The following is a 22,301-nucleotide window of genomic DNA, read 5'->3' as shown; positions in this document are numbered from 1 at the left end:
AGTTTTACTCACTCTTTATCAAAAAAAGGAAAATGGAGAAAAGCTCAACATCAGGAATCATCAGACTCCTCTAACCTACAAAAAGCTTTCAGCTCACCCAAGTTAACTACCGTCAGCCAAAAGACTACAAACAATAAATGCTGAAGGGGTTTTAGAGAACTCTGTTCCCTCTGTCTGTGGAGGACATGTCTAGTTGTAACAGCCAATAATGAGAACAGAAAGGAGCTGCGTTTTCAATTAAAAATTGAGCCACCCTTCCATCCAGAACACCCACAGCCGAGCCTCTCACCTGAGAAGACAGGCTGCAAGAGCTGCACTCCACGAGTTTTCACAGTAGCCAAGACACCGAAGCAACCCAAATGTCCATCAACAGAAGAATGGATAAGAAGAGCTGGTCCGTGGACACAGTGGACTATTATCCATGGAAAACAAGGAAACACTGCTCTTTGAGGCACCCGAGATGAGCCTAGAGATCATCACAGAACATGAGTTAAGTCGGAAAGCAAAAGGCATACCGTATGACATCACCTATAGGCGTTATCTAACAGCTGACACAAATGAACATATTTCCACAAAGAAAGACACTCAGAGACTTAGAAAACAAACTAAGCTGATGTAAAATGAGAGGTGGGGGGAATGGATAAATTAAGATTAGTGTCACCATATGTGTACAAATACGTATTAAATATATATATCAAACAGACCGACCTTATAGCAAGGGAGGTCACCAGAACACTCTGCAATAATTTACATGTGAAGAGGATCTGTACAAGAATATATATATATATATAAAACGTACAAATGAACCAGATTCTGTACATATAGGACCAACAGTATTCTAATCATTACCCCGATTTAAACAAATTAAAAGAGCGAACAAGAAGTAATGTGACATACACTTCTGGGGTTTTTTCCTGGCACATTCCATTCTAATTGACAACCTGGGAACAGGACTTCCAGAAGGCTCTGCTGCCCTAGTAACCAGATGTGGGAATGTAGCAATGCTGACGCCTTGTGGCCGTTTCCCACAGCAGCAGCTTTAAAGTCAGTGCTAATGGTCACTCAATATTCACACCCATTGCAGGCTTGTAAATGACACCTGCCCTCCAAAACAAAATCCTGGGGTCGAAAATCGACCAAAAAAGTCGAAAGAGGGCAACCTTCCAAGAAGACAATTTCGAGAGGTTTATTGTACTCACGGTTTTTTTTTCTGTTTTTGTTTAACAGAATAAAAAAAGGCGTGGAAAAATGCTGAACCTTAGGAATTATTAGACACGAAAATACACGTTACAAAAACCTATCATGTCACACGACTCAGCATGGCCAGCAGCAAAACTTCTGCAAACAAGAAATGCTGACGGGGTGGTGAAGAAATGCGTACCCTCGGTTCTAAGTGGGACGTGGTAAGAGCCCCTAAGGAAAACACAGTGGAGTTGCCTGGAAAGGGTCAACATTGAGCGACCGTTCAATCAAGCATAGCCACTGCTGGGTCTATCACCTGAGAGGATGAGAATCAAAAAGACACGGGCTGGCAATCCTGCAATCCAGCAATGTTTACCATAGCCAACACTTGGAAGCAATGAAAATGCCCAGCCACAGAGGAATGCAGAAAGGAGCAGTGGTCCATGGACACAATGGAAGAGTACTCCAGTGAAAAGTAGAAATTCCATTTTAAAAACAGATATAAGTAAGGAGACATCAGCTTTGGGGGTTTTCTCCAGACACATCCCACCGTCATTGATAACCGAGGAAAACCACTGGCAGGAAGGCCTGTTTCACTAGTTACCAGAGTGGGAAACGCAGAAATGCTGCAGCCCTGTGGCCGTTACGTGCAACGGCAGCTTGAAAACCCGTGCTAATGGTCACTTCGTGTGCACAAGTCCTGGAGGGCTGTCAATGAAACCTGCCCTCAAAATGTCTTGAGGGAGGTAGTGGCCAAAATATTTCAAAAGGCGGCACATAGTTCAAGAAAAGAATGTGATGAGGTAAGCTACACACACAGTTTGAAGAAAAAAAGGGCATCCCTGAAAGCTCGATTTCAAGGCTTTATGAGACGCATGCAAATCCAACCACAGAGGTATCGGCTCACACCAGTCAGAAGAACCATCAGCAACAAGACTACCAACAATTCATGCTGAAGGGGTTGTGGAGAAGTGCATACCCTCTAGGTTAAGTGGGACTTTGCCGCCAGCCGCGGCGGGTCCTCAAAGTGTAGCAACAACCGACGAGAGGGGGTAGGGAACTGAACGCACCAAGGTATGGGATCAGAAGGGCACAAGCAACTGACGCTTGCAAGGCAAGTTTAATAACAAAGCATAGCCGTATATATACCCCTAAAGCAGGGAATTTGCTTCGTCACGCCTTATCGGCATCAGCTGGTTGGTTGGCTTCTCGGCTTAGTCACACCTTATCAGCATCAGCTGTTTGGTTGGCTGCTCGGCTTCTCCCTCAAAGGCACCAATTTCCCCTCCAGGGTTGCTTTTCCTAGCTTTAGGGAACAACCAGGGACTCCCAGTAACTGAGCAGGTCCCTGGAGCGATTTGGCCAAAGACCATCTCCTTTTGTATGTTCATACCATAAAGTCCAGGATGCATACCAAGGAGAGTACAGTCGGGCCCTGAGGCTTAGGAGGGTCTCAGTGGCGCCTTCCTCAGAGGGCAATGCTCGCCACAGGACTTCACCTGGTAAGAGGCACTAATGGGAACAGAATGGAGGTGCCTTTACAAGGTAAACACTGAGTTACGATATGATCCAGCAGGCCCACTCCTGGGCCTATAACCTAAGAACGAAGACAGAAGTGGAAAGACACAGGCAGGCAAATCTGCATTGCAGGAGTATTACAATAGCCAGGACATGGAAGCAAGCAGAAAGTCCATCAACAGATGAGTGGACAAAGAAGAACAGGGACCTGAGCAGATGGAATATTAGCCAAGGAACAAAAGGAAACAATGCCATCAACAGCACCATCGGTGAGGCTAGAGTTCATCACGCACCTTGCAGTAAGTCACAGAGCGAAAGATACATAGCCTACGATATCACTGATAGGTGTTCCCTGAAAATTGATATCACTGAAGATATTTCCACAGAGAAAGGCAATCACAGATGCAATAAACAGATTTATGGTTCACCCATGGACAGGTGTGAGAATTGTGTACATTAGGAAATTGGGTTTAAGAGCGAGATACAAACACAGGTGAAATACAAAATCACCAAAGGCCTACGGAATACCAAGAGAAGAGTACTCAACATTGTGTCATAAGCTACATGGGAAAAGGATCCAAAGAAGACTAGATACGTGTTTATGTGTAAAAGAGCCACATCTTTCACACCTACAACAAGCAAAACATTGTAATCAAACTTGCTGTGAGAAAAAATAAACATTGAATTAAAAAACGAACAGGTCAGTCGTGAGACACAAACTTAAGGGGCTTTTTCCTGGCACAGTCCATTCTAATTGACAACCGAGAATACGACTTCCACGGAGGCTCTGTTGCCCGAGTAACCAGGTTTGGTAAAGGAGACCTGCTGCCGCCTTGTGGCCGTTTCTCAAAACAGCAGCTTTAAACCCAGTGCTAATGGTCACTTGATATTCAAAATCATTGCAGGCCTATAAATGACACCTGCCCTCAAAAACAATTCTTGGGTCGTACATCGAGGAAAAAAACTCAAAAGACGTGCACACTTCAAAACGACAATTTCAAGAGGCATATTTTGCGCACATTTTGTCATCTCTTTCTTTCTTTCTCTTGTGATAAATAAAAGGGCATGGAAAAATGCTCAACATCAGGAATTAATAAAGCCATGCAAATCCAGTCGACAAAAACGTTCACCCACCGTCGTCAGAATGATCATCAGCCACAGAGTCTACAAAGAATAAATGCTCAAGGTGTTTTAGAGAACTCTGTGCCCTCTAGCTGCCGCTGGGACGTAACCTGGGAACAGCTAGTAGTGAGAACACCGTGGAGGTGCGTTGAAAGGTAAAAATTGAGCTAACTGATGGGCCTATCTCCCGAGTAGGCCAAAATCAAAAAGACACAGGCTGGCCGTCCTGCACTGCAGCAACATGTACCATCGCCAAGACTTGGAAGAAACCCAAATGTCCATCAACAGAACAATGCACCAAGAAGAAGGGGGCCCATGTGCACAATGGAACATGAGCCACGGAAGAGCATGCAACAGTGCCGCTGGCACCACCGTAGAAGGATCTAGAGATACCCACCCAAAAGGAAGTACGAAAGAAACCGAAATAGAAATATCCTATGACATCACTTATAGCTGTTACTTCAACATTGATACCCATGAAGTCATTTCCAAGAGAAGGCCGTGCATAGATGCAGAAAACCAACTATGCTTAACCAAGTGGAAAGGTGTAAGGAATGTATGAATTTGGATATGGGGGTTTACAGACATGTACTGATACATATGAAATATATAATCACAAAATACCTAAGGAATACCAGGAGAGGTCGACTCAACACTCTGTAATAACCTACACGGGAAAGGATCCAAAGATGAATAGATTGATACATACATATGATGAACCAGATGCAGTACACCTAGAACACACACCACATTTTTATCCAATTGGCTGTGATACTAGATAACAATTAAATTTTAAAAAACACACAAGAAGTAAGGAGATATAAGCTCTTGGGGGTTTGCCCTGACACACTGCACTCTCATTTGCAGCCTACTAACACAATTTCCAGGAAGCCTCTGTTGCAGGAAAACCCAGAGTTGGAAATGGAGAAATGCTGCCGCCTTGTGGCCGTTTCCCGCAAGAGCGGCTTCAAACGCATAGCTATGGGTCACTTAACATTCATAAGGACTCAGGCCTCTAAAAGACACCTGCCCTCAAAAAAAAAAAAATGTCCTGAGCTCGGCCGTGGCCAAAAAAATTCAAAGCAGGCAAATGTGTCAAAGAGATAGTATGATAGAGGTAAGTTTTACTCACTCTTTATCAAAAAAAGGAAAATGGAGAAAAGCTCAACATCAGGAATCATCAGACTCCTCTAACCTACAAAAAGCTTTCAGCTCACCCAAGTTAACTACCGTCAGCCAAAAGACTACAAACAATAAATGCTGAAGGGGTTTTAGAGAACTCTGTTCCCTCTGTCTGTGGAGGACATGTCTAGTTGTAACAGCCAATAATGAGAACAGAAAGGAGCTGCGTTTTCAATTAAAAATTGAGCCACCCTTCCATCCAGAACACCCACAGCCGAGCCTCTCACCTGAGAAGACAGGCTGCAAGAGCTGCACTCCACGAGTTTTCACAGTAGCCAAGACACCGAAGCAACCCAAATGTCCATCAACAGAAGAATGGATAAGAAGAGCTGGTCCGTGGACACAGTGGACTATTATCCATGGAAAACAAGGAAACACTGCTCTTTGAGGCACCCGAGATGAGCCTAGAGATCATCACAGAACATGAGTTAAGTCGGAAAGCAAAAGGCATACCGTATGACATCACCTATAGGCGTTATCTAACAGCTGACACAAATGAACATATTTCCACAAAGAAAGACACTCAGAGACTTAGAAAACAAACTAAGCTGATGTAAAATGAAAGGTGGGGGGAATGGATAAATTAAGATTAGTGTCACCATATGTGTACAAATACGTATTAAATATATATATCAAACAGACCGACCATATAGCAAGGGAGGTCACCAGAACACTCTGCAATAATTTACATGTGAAGAGGATCTGTACAAGAATATATATATATATAAAACGTACAAATGAACCAGATTCTGTACATATAGGACCAACAGTATTCTAATCATTACCCCGATTTAAACAAATTAAAAGAGCGAACAAGAAGTAATGTGACATACACTTCTGGGGTTTTTTCCTGGCACATTCCATTCTAATTGACAACCTGGGAACAGGACTTCCAGAAGGCTCTGCTGCCCTAGTAACCAGATGTGGGAATGTAGCAATGCTGACGCCTTGTGGCCGTTTCCCACAGCAGCAGCTTTAAAGTCAGTGCTAATGGTCACTCAATATTCACACCCATTGCAGGCTTGTAAATGACACCTGCCCTCCAAAACAAAATCCTGGGCTCAAAAATCGACCAAAAAAGTCGAAAGAGGGCAACCTTCCAAGAAGACAATTTCGAGAGGTTTATTGTACTCACGGTTTTTTTTTTTTTCTGTTTTTGTTTAACAGAATAAAAAAAGGCGTGGAAAAATGCTGAACCTTAGGAATTATTAGACACGAAACTACACGTTAAAAAAAGCTATCATGTCACACGACTCAGCATGGCCAGCAGCAAAACTTCTGCAAACAAGAAATGCTGACGGGGTGGTGAAGAAATGCGTACCCTCGGTTCTAAGTGGGACGTGGTAAGAGCCCCTAAGGAAAACACAGTGGAGTTGCCTGGAAAGGGTCAACATTGAGCGACCGTTCAATCAAGCATAGCCACTGCTGGGTCTATCACCTGAGAGGATGAGAATCAAAAAGACACGGGCTGGCAATCCTGCAATCCAGCAATGTTTACCATAGCCAACACTTGGAAGCAATGAAAATGCCCAGCCACAGAGGAATGCAGAAAGGAGCAGTGGTCCATGGACACAATGGAAGAGTACTCCAGTGAAAAGTAGAAATTCCATTTTAAAAACAGATATAAGTAAGGAGACATCAGCTTTGGGGGTTTTCTCCAGACACATCCCACCGTCATTGATAACCGAGGAACACCACTGGCAGGAAGGCCTGTTTCACTAGTTACCAGAGTGGGAAACGCAGAAATGCTGCAGCCCTGTGGCCGTTACGTGCAACGGCAGCTTGAAAACCCGTGCTAATGGTCACTTCGTGTGCACAAGTCCTGGAGGGCTGTCAATGAAACCTGCCCTCAAAATGTCTTGAGGGAGGTAGTGGCCAAAATATTTCAAAAGGCGGCACATAGTTCAAGAAAAGAATGTGATGAGGTAAGCTACACACACAGTTTGAAGAAAAAAAGGGCATCCCTGAAAGCTCGATTTCAAGGCTTTATGAGACGCATGCAAATCCAACCACAGAGGTATCGGCTCACACCAGTCAGAAGAACCATCAGCAACAAGACTACCAACAATTCATGCTGAAGGGGTTGTGGAGAAGTGCATACCCTCTAGGTTAAGTGGGACTTTGCCGCCAGCCGCGGCGGGTCCTCAAAGTGTAGCAACAACCGACGAGAGGGGGTAGGGAACTGAACGCACCAAGGTATGGGATCAGAAGGGCACAAGCAACTGACGCTTGCAAGGCAAGTTTAATAACAAAGCATAGCCGTATATATACCCCTAAAGCAGGGAATTTGCTTCGTCACACCTTATCAGCATCAGCTGTTTGGTTGGCTGCTCGGCTTCTCCCTCAAAGGCACCAATTTCCCCTCCAGGGTTGCTTTTCCTAGCTTTAGGGAACAACCAGGGACTCCCAGTAACTGAGCAGGTCCCTGGAGCGATTTGGCCAAAGACCATCTCCTTTTGTATGTTCATACCATAAAGTCCAGGATGCATACCAAGGAGAGTACAGTCGGGCCCTGAGGCTTAGGAGGGTCTTAGTGGCGCCTTCCTCAGAGGGCAATGCTCGCCACAGGACTTCACCTGGTAAGAGGCACTAATGGGAACAGAATGGAGGTGCCTTTACAAGGTAAACACTGAGTTACGATATGATCCAGCAGGCCCACTCCTGGGCCTATAACCTAAGAACGAAGACAGAAGTGGAAAGACACAGGCAGGCAAATCTGCATTGCAGGAGTATTACAATAGCCAGGACATGGAAGCAAGCAGAAAGTCCATCAACAGATGAGTGGACAAAGAAGAACAGGGACCTGAGCAGATGGAATATTAGCCAAGGAACAAAAGGAAACAATGCCATCAACAGCACCATCGGTGAGGCTAGAGTTCATCACGCACCTTGCAGTAAGTCACAGAGCGAAAGATACATAGCCTACGATATCACTGATAGGTGTTCCCTGAAAATTGATATCACTGAAGATATTTCCACAGAGAAAGGCAATCACAGATGCAATAAACAGATTTATGGTTCACCCATGGACAGGTGTGAGAATTGTGTACATTAGGAAATTGGGTTTAAGAGCGAGATACAAACACAGGTGAAATACAAAATCACCAAAGGCCTACGGAATACCAAGAGAAGAGTACTCAACATTGTGTCATAAGCTACATGGGAAAAGGATCCAAAGAAGACTAGATACGTGTTTATGTGTAAAAGAGCCACATCTTTCACACCTACAACAAGCAAAACATTGTAATCAAACTTGCTGTGAGAAAAAATAAACATTGAATTAAAAAACGAACAGGTCAGTCGTGAGACACAAACTTAAGGGGCTTTTTCCTGGCACAGTCCATTCTAATTGACAACCGAGAATACGACTTCCACGGAGGCTCTGTTGCCCGAGTAACCAGGTTTGGTAAAGGAGACCTGCTGCCGCCTTGTGGCTGTTTCTCAAAACAGCAGCTTTAAACCCAGTGCTAATGGTCACTTGATATTCAAAATCATTGCAGGCCTATAAATGACACCTGCCCTCAAAAACAATTCTTGGGTCGTACATCGAGGAAAAAAACTCAAAAGACGTGCACACTTCAAAACGACAATTTCAAGAGGCATATTTTGCGCAGATTTTGTCATCTCTTTCTTTCTTTCTCTTGTGATAAATAAAAGGGCATGGAAAAATGCTCAACATCAGGAATTAATAAAGCCATGCAAATCCAGTCGACAAAAACGTTCACCCACCGTCGTCAGAATGATCATCAGCCACAGAGTCTACAAAGAATAAATGCTCAAGGTGTTTTAGAGAACTCTGTGCCCTCTAGCTGCCGCTGGGACGTAACCTGGGAACAGCTAGTAGTGAGAACACCGTGGAGGTGCGTTGAATGGTAAAAATTGAGCTAACTGATGGGCCTATCTCCCGAGTAGACCAAAATCAAAAAGACACAGGCTGGCCGTCCTGCACTGCAGCAACATGTACCATCGCCAAGACTTGGAAGAAACCCAAATGTCCATCAACAGAACAATGCACCAAGAAGAAGGGGGCCCATGTGCACAATGGAACATGAGCCACGGAAAAGCATGCAACAGTGCCGCTGGCACCACCATAGAAGGATCTAGAGATACCCACCCAAAAGGAAGTACGAAAGAAACCGAAATAGAAATATCCTATGACATCACTTATAGCTGTTACTTCAACATTGATACCCATGAAGTCATTTCCAAGAGAAGGCCGTGCATAGATGCAGAAAACCAACTATGCTTAACCAAGTGGAAAGGTGTAAGGAATGTATGAATTTGGATATGGGGGTTTACAGACATGTACTGATACATATGAAATATATAATCACAAAATACCTAAGGAATACCAGGAGAGCTCGACTCAACACTCTGTAATAACCTACACGGGAAAGGATCCAAAGATGAATAGATTGATACATACATATGATGAACCAGATGCAGTACACCTAGAACACACACCACATTTTTATCCAATTGGCTGTGATACTAGATAACAATTAAATTTTAAAAAACACACAAGAAGTAAGGAGATATAAGCTCTTGGGGGTTTGCCCTGACACACTGCACTCTCATTTGCAGCCTACTAACACAATTTCCAGGAAGCCTCTGTTGCAGGAAAACCCAGAGTTGGAAATGGAGAAATGCTGCCGCCTTGTGGCCGTTTCCCGCAAGAGCGGCTTCAAACGCATAGCTATGGGTCACTTAACATTCATAAGGACTCAGGCCTCTAAAAGACACCTGCCCTCAAAAAAAAAAAATGTCCTGAGCTCGGCCGTGGCCAAAAAAATTCAAAGCAGGCAAATGTGTCAAAGAGATAGTATGATAGAGGTAAGTTTTACTCACTCTTTATCAAAAAAAGGAAAATGGAGAAAAGCTCAACATCAGGAATCATCAGACTCCTCTAACCTACAAAAAGCTTTCAGCTCACCCAAGTTAACTACCGTCAGCCAAAAGACTACAAACAATAAATGCTGAAGGGGTTTTAGAGAACTCTGTTCCCTCTGTCTGTGGAGGACATGTCTAGTTGTAACAGCCAATAATGAGAACAGAAAGGAGCTGCGTTTTCAATTAAAAATTGAGCCACCCTTCCATCCAGAACACCCACAGCCGAGCCTCTCACCTGAGAAGACAGGCTGCAAGAGCTGCACTCCACGAGTTTTCACAGTAGCCAAGACACCGAAGCAACCCAAATGTCCATCAACAGAAGAATGGATAAGAAGAGCTGGTCCGTGGACACAGTGGACTATTAGCCATGGAAAACAAGGAAACACTGCTCTTTGAGGCACCCGAGATGAGCCTAGAGATCATCACAGAACATGAGTTAAGTCGGAAAGCAAAAGGCATACCGTATGACATCACCTATAGGCGTTATCTAACAGCTGACACAAATGAACATATTTCCACAAAGAAAGACACTCAGAGACTTAGAAAACAAACTAAGCTGATGTAAAATGAAAGGTGGGGGGAATGGATAAATTAAGATTAGTGTCACCATATGTGTACAAATACGTATTAAATATATATATCAAACAGACCGACCATATAGCAAGGGAGGTCACCAGAACACTCTGCAATAATTTACATGTGAAGAGGATCTGTACAAGAATATATATATATATAAAACGTACAAATGAACCAGATTCTGTACATATAGGACCAACAGTATTCTAATCATTACCCCGATTTAAACAAATTAAAAGAGCGAACAAGAAGTAATGTGACATACACTTCTGGGGTTTTTTCCTGGCACATTCCATTCTAATTGACAACCTGGGAACAGGACTTCCAGAAGGCTCTGCTGCCCTAGTAACCAGATGTGGGAATGTAGCAATGCTGACGCCTTGTGGCCGTTTCCCACAGCAGCAGCTTTAAAGTCAGTGCTAATGGTCACTCAATATTCACACCCATTGCAGGCTTGTAAATGACACCTGCCCTCCAAAACAAAATCCTGGGGTCGAAAATCGACCAAAAAAGTCCAAAGAGGGCAACCTCCCAAGAAGACAATTTCGAGAGGTTTATTGTACTCACGGGTTTTTTTTTTTCTGTTTTTGTTTAACAGAATAAAAAAAGGCGTGGAAAAATGCTGAACCTTAGGAATTATTAGACACGAAAATACACGTTACAAAAACCTATCATGTCACACGACTCAGCATGGCCAGCAGCAAAACTTCTGCAAACAAGAAATGCTGACGGGGTGGTGAAGAAATGCGTACCCTCGGTTCTAAGTGGGACGTGGTAAGAGCCCCTAAGGAAAACACAGTGGAGTTGCCTGGAAAGGGTCAACATTGAGCGACCGTTCAATCAAGCATAGCCACTGCTGGGTCTATCACCTGAGAGGATGAGAATCAAAAAGACACGGGCTGGCAATCCTGCAATCCAGCAATGTTTACCATAGCCAACACTTGGAAGCAATGAAAATGCCCAGCCACAGAGGAATGCAGAAAGGAGCAGTGGTCCATGGACACAATGGAAGAGTACTCCAGTGAAAAGTAGAAATTCCATTTTAAAAACAGATATAAGTAAGGAGACATCAGCTTTGGGGGGTTTCTCTAGACACATCCCACCGTCATTGATAACCAAGGAACACCACTGGCAGGAAGGCCTGTTTCACTAGTTACCAGAGTGGGAAACGCAGAAATGCTGCAGCCCTGTGGCCGTTACCTGCAACGGCAGCTTGAAAACCCGTGCTAATGGTCACTTCGTGTGCACAAGTCCTGGAGGGCTGTCAATGAAACCTGCCCTCAAAATGTCTTGAGGGAGGTAGTGGCCAAAATATTTCAAAAGGCGGCACATAGTTCAAGAAAAGAATGTGATGAGGTAAGCTACACACACAGTTTGAAGAAAAAAAGGGCATCCCTGAAAGCTCAATTTCAAGGCTTTATGAGACGCATGCAAATCCAACCACAGAGGTATCGGCTCACACCAGTCAGAAGAACCATCAGCAACAAGACTACCAACAATTCATGCTGAAGGGGTTGTGGAGAAGTGCATACCCTCTAGGTTAAGTGGGACTTTGCCGCCAGCCGCGGCGGGTCCTCAAAGTGTAGCAACAACCGACGAGAGGGGGTAGGGAACTGAACGCACCAAGGTATGGGATCAGAAGGGCACAAGCAACTGACGCTTGCAAGGCAAGTTTAATAACAAAGCATAGCCGTATATATACCCCTAAAGCAGGGAATTTGCTTCGTCACGCCTTATCGGCATCAGCTGGTTGGTTGGCTTCTCGGCTTAGTCACACCTTATCAGCATCAGCTGGTTGGTTGGCTGCTCGGCTTCTCCCTCAAAGGCACCAATTTCCCCTCCAGGGTTGCTTTTCCTAGCTTTAGGGAACAACCAGGGACTCCCAGTAACTGAGCAGGTCCCTGGAGCGTTTTGGCCAAAGGCCATCTCCTTTTGTATGTTCATACCATAAAGTCCAGGATGCATACCAAGGAGAGTACAGTCGGGCCCTGAGGCTTATGAGGGTCTTAGTGGCGCCTTCCTCAGAGGGCAATGCTCGCCACAGGACTTCACCTGGTAAGAGGCACTAATGGGAACAGAATGGAGGTGCCTTTACAAGGTAAACACTGAGTTACGATATGATCCAGCAGGCCCACTCCTGGGCCTATAACCTAAGAACGAAGACAGAAGTGGAAAGACACAGGCAGGCAAATCTGCATTGCAGGAGTATTACAATAGCCAGGACATGGAAGCAAGCAGAAAGTCCATCAACAGATGAGTGGACAAAGAAGAACAGGGACCTGAACAGATGGAATATTAGCCAAGGAACAAAAGGAAACAATGCCATCAACAGCACCATCGGTGAGGCTAGAGTTCATCACGCACCTTGCAGTAAGTCACAGAGCGAAAGATACATAGCCTACGATATCAGTTATAGGTGTTCCCTGAAAATTGATATCACTGAAGATATTTCCACAGAGAAAGGCAATCACAGATGCAATAAACAGATTTATGGTTCACCCATGGACAGGTGTGAGAATTGTGTACATTAGGAAATTGAGTTTAAGAGCGAGATACAAACACAGGTGAAATACAAAATCACCAAAGGCCTACGGAATACCAAGAGAAGAGTACTCAACATTGTGTCATAAGCTACATGGGAAAAGGATCCAAAGAAGACTAGATACGTGTTTATGTGTAAAAGAGCCACATCTTTCACACCTACAACAAGCAAAACATTGTAATCAAACTTGCTGTGAGAAAAATAAACATTGAATTAAAAAACGAACAGGTCAGTCGTGAGACACAAACTTAAGGGGCTTTTGCTTGGCACAGTCCATTCTAATTGACAACCGAGAATACGACTTCCACGGAGGCTCTGTTGCCCGAGTAACCAGGTTTGGTAAAGGAGACCTGCTGCCGCCTTGTGGCCGTTTCTCAAAACAGCAGCTTTAAACCCAGTGCTAATGGTCACTTGATATTCAAAATCATTGCAGGCCTATAAATGACACCTGCCCTCAAAAACAATTCTTGGGTCGTACATCGAGGAAAAAATCTCAAAAGACGTGCACACTTCAAAACGACAATTTCAAGAGGCATATTTTGCGCACATTTTGTCATCTCTTTCTTTCTTTCTCTTGTGATAAATAAAAGGGCATGGAAAAATGCTCAACATCAGGAATTAATAAAGCCATGCAAATCCAGTCGACAAAAACGTTCACCCACCGTCGTCAGAATGATCATCAGCCACAGAGTCTACAAAGAATAAATGCTCAAGGTGTTTTAGAGAACTCTGTGCCCTCTAGCTGCCGCTGGGACGTAACCTGGGAACAGCTAGTAGTGAGAACACCGTGGAGGTGCGTTGAATGGTAAAAATTGAGCTAACTGATGGGCCTATCTCCCGAGTAGACCAAAATCAAAAAGACACAGGCTGGCCGTCCTGCACTGCAGCAACATGTACCATCGCCAAGACTTGGAAGAAACCCAAATGTCCATCAACAGAACAATGCACCAAGAAGAAGGGGGCCCATGTGCACAATGGAACATGAGCCACGGAAAAGCATGCAACAGTGCCGCTGGCACCACCGTAGAAGGATCTAGAGATACCCACCCAAAAGGAAGTACGAAAGAAACCGAAATAGAAATATCCTATGACATCACTTATAGCTGTTACTTCAACATTGATACCCATGAAGTCATTTCCAAGAGAAGGCCGTGCATAGATGCAGAAAACCAACTATGCTTAACCAAGTGGAAAGGTGTAAGGAATGTATGAATTTGGATATGGGGGTTTACAGACATGTACTGATACATATGAAATATATAATCACAAAATACCTAAGGAATACCAGGAGAGCTCGACTCAACACTCTGTAATAACCTACACGGGAAAGGATCCAAAGATGAATAGATTGATACATACATATGATGAACCAGATGCAGTACACCTAGAACACACACCACATTTTTATCCAATTGGCTGTGATACTAGATAACAATTAAATTTTAAAAAACACACAAGAAGTAAGGAGATATAAGCTCTTGGGGGTTTGCCCTGACACACTGCACTCTCATTTGCAGCCTACTAACACAATTTCCAGGAAGCCTCTGTTGCAGGAAAACCCAGAGTTGGAAATGGAGAAATGCTGCCGCCTTGTGGCCGTTTCCCGCAAGAGCGGCTTCAAACGCATAGCTATGGGTCACTTAACATTCATAAGGACTCAGGCCTCTAAAAGACACCTGCCCTCAAAAAAAAAAATGTCCTGAGCTCGGCCGTGGCCAAAAAAATTCAAAGCAGGCAAATGTGTCAAAGAGATAGTATGATAGAGGTAAGTTTTACTCACTCTTTATCAAAAAAAGGAAAATGGAGAAAAGCTCAACATCAGGAATCATCAGACTCCTCTAACCTACAAAAAGCTTTCAGCTCACCCAAGTTAACTACTGTCAGCCAAAAGACTACAAACAATAAATGCTGAAGGGGTTTTAGAGAACTCTGTTCCCTCTGTCTGTGGAGGACATGTCTAGTTGTAACAGCCAATAATGAGAACAGAAAGGAGCTGCGTTTTCAATTAAAAATTGAGCCACCCTTCCATCCAGAACACCCACAGCCGAGCCTCTCACCTGAGAAGACAGGCTGCAAGAGCTGCACTCCACGAGTTTTCACAGTAGCCAAGACACCGAAGCAACCCAAATGTCCATCAACAGAAGAATGGATAAGAAGAGCTGGTCCGTGGACACAGTGGACTATTAGCCATGGGAAACAAGGAAACACTGCTCTTTGAGGCACCCGAGATGAGCCTAGAGATCATCACAGAACATGAGTTAAGTCGGAAAGCAAAAGGCATACCGTATGACATCACCTATAGGCGTTATCTAACAGCTGACACAAATGAACATATTTCCACAAAGAAAGACACTCAGAGACTTAGAAAACAAACTAAGCTGATGTAAAATGAGAGGTGGGGGGAATGGATAAATTAAGATTAGTGTCACCATATGTGTACAAATACGTATTAAATATATATATCAAACAGACCGACCATATAGCAAGGGAGGTCACCAGAACACTCTGCAATAATTTACATGTGAAGAGGATCTGTACAAGAATATATATATATATAAAACGTACAAATGAACCAGATTCTGTACATATAGGACCAACAGTATTCTAATCATTACCCCGATTTAAACAAATTAAAAGAGCGAACAAGAAGTAATGTGACATACACTTCTGGGGTTTTTTCCTGGCACATTCCATTCTAATTGACAACCTGGGAACAGGACTTCCAGAAGGCTCTGCTGCCCTAGTAACCAGATGTGGGAATGTAGCAATGCTGACGCCTTGTGGCCGTTTCCCACAGCAGCAGCTTTAAAGTCAGTGCTAATGGTCACTCAATATTCACACCCATTGCAGGCTTGTAAATGACACCTGCCCTCCAAAACAAAATCCTGGGGTCGAAAATCGACCAAAAAAGTCCAAAGAGGGCAACCTTCCAAGAAGACAATTTCGAGAGGTTTATTGTACTCACGGGTTTTTTTTTTCTGTTTTTGTTTAACAGAATAAAAAAAGGCGTGGAAAAATGCTGAACCTTAGGAATTATTAGACACGAAAATACACGTTACAAAAACCTATCATGTCACACGACTCAGCATGGCCAGCAGCAAAACTTCTGCAAACAAGAAATGCTGACGGGGTGGTGAAGAAATGCGTACCCTCGGTTCTAAGTGGGACGTGGTAAGAGCCCCTAAGGAAAACACAGTGGAGTTGCCTGGAAAGGGTCAACATTGAGCGACCGTTCAATCAAGCATAGCCACTGCTGGGTCTATCACCTGAGAGGATGAGAATCAAAAAGACACGGGCTGGCAATCCTGCAATCCAGCAATGTTTACCATAGCCAACACTTGGAAGCAATGAAAATGCCCAGCCACAGAGGAATGCAGAAAGGAGCAGTGGTCCATGGACACAATGGAAGAGTACTCCAGTGAAAAGTAGAAATTCCATTTTAAAAACAGATATAAGTAAGGAGACATCAGCTTTGGGGGGTTTCTCCAGACACATCCCACCGTCATTGATAACCAAGGAACACCACTGGCAGGAAGGCCTGTTTCACTAGTTACCAGAGTGGGAAACGCAGAAATGCTGCAGCCCTGTGGCCGTTACGTGCAACGGCAGCTTGAAAACCCGTGCTAATGGTCACTTCGTGTGCACAAGTCCTGGAGGGCTGTCAATGAAACCTGCCCTCAAAATGTCTTGAGGGAGGTAGTGGCCAAAATATTTCAAAAGGCGGCACATAGTTCAAGAAAAGAATGTGATGAGGTAAGCTACACACACAGTTTGAAGAAAAAAAGGGCATCCCTGAAAGCTCAATTTCAAGGCTTTATGAGACGCATGCAAATCCAACCACAGAGGTATCGGCTCACACCAGTCAGAAGAACCATCAGCAACAAGACTACCAACAATTCATGCTGAAGGGGTTGTGGAGAAGTGCATACCCTCTAGGTTAAGTGGGACTTTGCCGCCAGCCGCGGCAGGTCCTCAAAGTGTAGCAACAACCGACGAGAGGGGGTAGGGAACTGAACGCACCAAGGTATGGGATCAGAAGGGCACAAGCAACTGACGCTTGCAAGGCAAGTTTAATAACAAAGCATAGCCGTATATATACCCCTAAAGCAGGGACTTTGCTTCGTCACGCCTTATCGGCACCAGCTGGTTGGTTGGCTTCTCGGCTTAGTCACACCTTATCAGCATCAGCTGGTTGGTTGGCTGCTCGGCTTCTCCCTCAAAGGCACCAATTTCCCCTCCAGGGTTGCTTTTCCTAGCTTTAGGGAACAACCAGGGACTCCCAGTAACTGAGCAGGTCCCTGGAGCGATTTGGCCAAAGACCATCTCCTTTTGTATGTTCATACCATAAAGTCCAGGATGCATACCAAGGAGAGTACAGTCGGGCCCTGAGGCTTAGGAGGGTCTCAGTGGCGCCTTCCTCAGAGGGCAATGCTCGCCACAGGACTTCACCTGGTAAGAGGCACTAATGGGAACAGAATGGAGGTGCCTTTACAAGGTAAACACTGAGTTACGATATGATCCAGCAGGCCCACTCCTGGGCCTATAACCTAAGAACGAAGACAGAAGTGGAAAGACACAGGCAGGCAAATCTGCATTGCAGGAGTATTACAATAGCCAGGACATGGAAGCAAGCAGAAAGTCCATCAACAGATGAGTGGACAAAGAAGAACAGGGACCTGAACAGATGGAATATTAGCCAAGGAACAAAAGGAAACAATGCCATCAACAGCACCATCGGTGAGGCTAGAGTTCATCACGCACCTTGCATTAAGTCACAGAGCGAAAGATACATAGCCTACGATATCACTTATAGGTGTTCCCTGAAAATTGATATCACTGAAGATATTTCCACAGAGAAAGGCAATCACAGATGCAATAAACAGATTTATGGTTCACCCATGGACAGGTGTGAGAATTGTGTACATTAGGAAATTGGGTTTAAGAGCGAGATACAAACACAGGTGAAATACAAAATCACCAAAGGCCTACGGAATACCAAGAGAAGAGTACTCAACATTGTGTCATAAGCTACATGGGAAAAGGATCCAAAGAAGACTAGATACGTGTTTATGTGTAAAAGAGCCACATCTTTCACACCTACAACAAGCAAAACATTGTAATCAAACTTGCTGTGAGAAAAAATAAACATTGAATTAAAAAACGAACAGGTCAGTCGTGAGACACAAACTTAAGGGGCTTTTTCCTGGCACAGTCCATTCTAATTGACAACCGAGAATACGACTTCCACGGAGGCTCTGTTGCCCGAGTAACCAGGTTTGGTAAAGGAGACCTGCTGCCGCCTTGTGGCCGTTTCTCAAAACAGCAGCTTTAAACCCAGTGCTAATGGTCACTTGATATTCAAAATCATTGCAGGCCTATAAATGACACCTGCCCTCAAAAACAATTCTTGGGTCGTACATCGAGGAAAAAAACTCAAAAGACGTGCACACTTCAAAACGACAATTTCAAGAGGCATATTTTGCGCACATTTTGTCTTCTCTTTCTTTCTTTCTCTTGTGATAAATAAAAGGGCATGGAAAAATGCTCAACATCAGGAAATAAAGCCATGCAAATCCAGTCGACAAAAACGTTCACCCACCGTCGTCAGAATGATCATCAGCCACAGAGTCTACAAAGAATAAATGCTCAAGGTGTTTTAGAGAACTCTGTGCCCTCTAGCTGCCGCTGGGACGTAACCTGGGAACAGCTAGTAGTGAGAACACCGTGGAGGTGCGTTGAAAGGTAAAAATTGAGCTAACTGATGGGCCTATCTCCCGAGTAGACCAAAATCAAAAAGACACAGGCTGGCCGTCCTGCACTGCAGCAACATGTACCATCGCCAAGACTTGGAAGAAACCCAAATGTCCATCAACAGAACAATGCACCAAGAAGAAGGGGGCCCATGTGCACAATGGAACATGAGCCACGGAAAAGCATGCAACAGTGCCGCTGGCACCACCGTAGAAGGATCTAGAGATACCCACCCAAAAGGAAGTACGAAAGAAACCGAAATAGAAATATCCTATGACATCACTTATAGCTGTTACTTCAACATTGATACCCATGAAGTCATTTCCAAGAGAAGGCCGTGCATAGATGCAGAAAACCAACTATGCTTAACCAAGTGGAAAGGTGTAAGGAATGTATGAATTTGGATATGGGGGTTTACAGACATGTACTGATACATATGAAATATATAATCACAAAATACCTAAGGAATACCAGGAGAGGTCGACTCAACACTCTGTAATAACCTACACGGGAAAGGATCCAAAGATGAATAGATTGATACATACATATGATGAACCAGATGCAGTACACCTAGAACACACACCACATTTTTATCCAATTGGCTGTGATACTAGATAACAATTAAATTTTAAAAAACACACAAGAAGTAAGGAGATATAAGCTCTTGGGGGTTTGCCCTGACACACTGCACTCTCATTTGCAGCCTACTAACACAATTTCCAGGAAGCCTCTGTTGCAGGAAAACCCAGAGTTGGAAATGGAGAAATGCTGCCGCCTTGTGGCCGTTTCCCGCAAGAGCGGCTTCAAACGCATAGCTATGGGTCACTTAACATTCATAAGGACTCAGGCCTCTAAAAGACACCTGCCCTCAAAAAAAAAAATGTCCTGAGCTCGGCCGTGGCCAAAAAAATTCAAAGCAGGCAAATGTGTCAAAGAGATAGTATGATAGAGGTAAGTTTTACTCACTCTTTATCAAAAAAAGGAAAATGGAGAAAAGCTCAACATCAGGAATCATCAGACTCCTCTAACCTACAAAAAGCTTTCAGCTCACCCAAGTTAACTACTGTCAGCCAAAAGACTACAAACAATAAATGCTGAAGGGGTTTTAGAGAACTCTGTTCCCTCTGTCTGTGGAGGACATGTCTAGTTGTAACAGCCAATAATGAGAACAGAAAGGAGCTGCGTTTTCAATTAAAAATTGAGCCACCCTTCCATCCAGAACACCCACAGCCGAGCCTCTCACCTGAGAAGACAGGCTGCAAGAGCTGCACTCCACGAGTTTTCACAGTAGCCAAGACACCGAAGCAACCCAAATGTCCATCAACAGAAGAATGGATAAGAAGAGCTGGTCCGTGGACACAGTGGACTATTAGCCATGGAAAACAAGGAAACACTGCTCTTTGAGGCACCCGAGATGAGCCTAGAGATCATCACAGAACATGAGTTAAGTCGGAAAGCAAAAGGCATACCGTATGACATCACCTATAGGCGTTATCTAACAGCTGACACAAATGAACATATTTCCACAAAGAAAGACACTCAGAGACTTAGAAAACAAACTAAGCTGATGTAAAATGAGAGGTGGGGGGAATGGATAAATTAAGATTAGTGTCACCATATGTGTACAAATACGTATTAAATATATATATCAAACAGACCGACCATATAGCAAGGGAGGTCACCAGAACACTCTGCAATAATTTACATGTGAAGAGGATCTGTACAAGAATATATATATATATAAAACGTACAAATGAACCAGATTCTGTACATATAGGACCAACAGTATTCTAATCATTACCCCGATTTAAACAAATTAAAAGAGCGAACAAGAAGTAATGTGACATACACTTCTGGGGTTTTTTCCTGGCACATTCCATTCTAATTGACAACCTGGGAACAGGACTTCCAGAAGGCTCTGCTGCCCTAGTAACCAGATGTGGGAATGTAGCAATGCTGACGCCTTGTGGCCGTTTCCCACAGCAGCAGCTTTAAAGTCAGTGCTAATGGTCACTCAATATTCACACCCATTGCAGGCTTGTAAATGACACCTGCCCTCCAAAACAAAATCCTGGGGTCGAAAATCGACCAAAAAAGTCCAAAGAGGGCAACCTTCCAAGAAGACAATTTCGAGAGGTTTATTGTACTCACGGGGTTTTTTTTTCTGTTTTTGTTTAACAGAATAAAAAAAGGCGTGGAAAAATGCTGAACCTTAGGAATTATTAGACACGAAAATACACGTTACAAAAACCTATCATGTCACACGACTCAGCATGGCCAGCAGCAAAACTTCTGCAAACAAGAAATGCTGACGGGGTGGTGAAGAAATGCGTACCCTCGGTTCTAAGTGGGACGTGGTAAGAGCCCCTAAGGAAAACACAGTGGAGTTGCCTGGAAAGGGTCAACATTGAGCGACCGTTCAATCAAGCATAGCCACTGCTGGGTCTATCACCTGAGAGGATGAGAATCAAAAAGACACGGGCTGGCAATCCTGCAATCCAGCAATGTTTACCATAGCCAACACTTGGAAGCAATGAAAATGCCCAGCCACAGAGGAATGCAGAAAGGAGCAGTGGTCCATGGACACAATGGAAGAGTACTCCAGTGAAAAGTAGAAATTCCATTTTAAAAACAGATATAAGTAAGGAGACATCAGCTTTGGGGGGTTTCTCTAGACACATCCCACCGTCATTGATAACCAAGGAACACCACTGGCAGGAAGGCCTGTTTCACTAGTTACCAGAGTGGGAAACGCAGAAATGCTGCAGCCCTGTGGCCGTTACCTGCAACGGCAGCTTGAAAACCCGTGCTAATGGTCACTTCGTGTGCACAAGTCCTGGAGGGCTGTCAATGAAACCTGCCCTCAAAATGTCTTGAGGGAGGTAGTGGCCAAAATATTTCAAAAGGCGGCACATAGTTCAAGAAAAGAATGTGATGAGGTAAGCTACACACACAGTTTGAAGAAAAAAAGGGCATCCCTGAAAGCTCAATTTCAAGGCTTTATGAGACGCATGCAAATCCAACCACAGAGGTATCGGCTCACACCAGTCAGAAGAACCATCAGCAACAAGACTACCAACAATTCATGCTGAAGGGGTTGTGGAGAAGTGCATACCCTCTGGGTTAAGTGGGACTTTGCCGCCAGCCGCGGCGGGTCCTCAAAGTGTAGCAACAACCGACGAGAGGGGGTAGGGAACTGAACGCACCAAGGTATGGGATCAGAAGGGCACAAGCAACTGACGCTTGCAAGGCAAGTTTAATAACAAAGCATAGCCGTATATATACCCCTAAAGCAGGGAATTTGCTTCGTCACGCCTTATCGGCATCAGCTGGTTGGTTGGCTTCTCGGCTTAGTCACACCTTATCAGCATCAGCTGGTTGGTTGGCTGCTCGGCTTCTCCCTCAAAGGCACCAATTTCCCCTCCAGGGTTGCTTTTCCTAGCTTTAGGGAACAACCAGGGACTCCCAGTAACTGAGCAGGTCCCTGGAGCGATTTGGCCAAAGACCATCTCCTTTTGTATGTTCATACCATAAAGTC

This window comes from Kogia breviceps, chromosome 3 (assembly GCF_026419965.1).
Source record: "Kogia breviceps isolate mKogBre1 chromosome 3, mKogBre1 haplotype 1, whole genome shotgun sequence".
Lineage (NCBI taxonomy): Eukaryota > Metazoa > Chordata > Mammalia > Artiodactyla > Physeteridae > Kogia > Kogia breviceps.
The sequence above is the reverse complement of the archived record's forward strand: the minus strand, read 5'-3'. Positions refer to the sequence as shown.